Genomic DNA, 2005 nt, shown 5'->3' with positions numbered 1-2005 from the left:
TTAATTTCTTAATACATGTTAATTTCAAATACTTATATTTCAAACTTATAATTTCAATATGCACAATTCACATTTACACACCATCATAAACAGACTTTTTTTATAGTTTCACACTCATGCATCTTTTCTCCAAAATGCTCCTAAATATTCTAATCTTTCCTGAAGGCATTCTCTTTTTTTGCTCGGTCTACCTATCTCTCTCTTCATATAATTACTCTATCTTCTTTTCTACTGTGTTTTATCTTCTATCCGTGTCTCAGGTCACTACAGCTATCCCATTCTTTACATTCTAAAGTCTCTCTGGCTATATCTATCTCTTGAACTGCCTATTTCATTTATTTCACACCTATTATCACCCCTCTCCTCCCCCCCCCCCCCTCTCTCTCTCTCTCCTGCATTTAATCACTAACTTTACACTGTCTCTAAAAAAAAGAGAAAACAAATCATCTCATTTTATCTTTTTTTTTTTTTTTTTTTTTTTTTCTGTTACTCACATAGTATATATAAGAAAGGATGCCTGTATATTATGTCACAGCAGTGGACATGGTGAGAGAACCTTATTACAATATGGCCATTACCTATGAGAAGGGATCTGTTACTGTTTATACACAACCAAAAATACAAAATGGTGAGAGTCAAATAAACATTAAATATTTTCTCCTCTTTGCCATACTCATTTGTTTTCGTTGGAACTGAATGTTACTTTCAGCAAAACTGTTCTAATTAAGTACTAAAGAACTGAGAGTATATCTACATTTACCAAAATATGAAGAATAATGGTAATGCGCGCATGCGCACACACACACACACACACACACACACACACACACACACACACACACACACACACACACACACACACACACACACACACACACACATACACATACACATACACATACACATACACATACACATACACATACACATACACATACACATACACATACACACACACATGCACACACATGCACACGCACGCACACGCTCACGCACACGCTCATGCACACGCTCCACACACGCTCACGCACACACACAAATAAAAGGAGCTGCCTTTACATTACGACTACTTGTTCATACTCTTCATTCCTCATCAAATAGTTTGTACCGAATTAATGAAATGGCAATAATATTGTCACTTAAACAAGACAAAATATCAAAATATTGATTACCAATAAACATTAAATGAATATTAATCACAGAATGAATTTGGTGATAACAATGATAATGATAATAATAAAATATGATAGTAATACTACTAATAAAAAACTGATGATGACGATAATAATAATAATAATAATAATAATGATAACTACAATAATGTATATGATAATCATAATTATCAGACTAACAGTAATAATCATAAATATGATGATCTTGACAATGATGATGATAATGAATGTAATACTTATCTTTAAAAACAACAATGTACATTTTTAGAGGTAAAAAAAAAAAAAAAAAATAACTACCAATAATCTTTCCATAAAAGATAAAGCAATAATAATCATAAAAATGCAACTCTGCACTTCGTATAAATGCCTACTTCATTAGAATATGAATGGTGCTGATATGTACTACATGTGCAAATTATGTAATATTCACATGAATTCATCATCTGATAATATATGGAATGATTGTATATCATGTATTCAAAAATAAGTTATTCTTTCTATCTAATGTAAGAGTTATACATCAAGTGAGATTAACATATCTGATGAAAAATATAGTATCTTTATGAAGAAGAAGAAGAAGAAGAAGAAGAAAATATTTGAATGGCATTTTAGTGGATTGCTAACAGAAATATCTAGCATCTATTTTGCATTGTTGCCATCTCAGAGAATAATGCTGAGAGTAAGAACTGGTTCAGAAGAATTATCATCAAAGTAAAGGTAGAAGGTATTCAGAAGAAGAGCCAATACGACTGACAAGTTTTACTTTGGCATGAGTATCTCAGACTTCCTTATGGTTATCATTTACAGTTTAATATAACGATAGTGAGCTCCCT

This window comes from Penaeus chinensis, chromosome 27 (assembly GCF_019202785.1).
Source record: "Penaeus chinensis breed Huanghai No. 1 chromosome 27, ASM1920278v2, whole genome shotgun sequence".
NCBI classification, from domain to species: Eukaryota; Metazoa; Arthropoda; class Malacostraca; order Decapoda; family Penaeidae; genus Penaeus; species Penaeus chinensis.
This window is presented reverse-complemented; position numbering follows the sequence as displayed.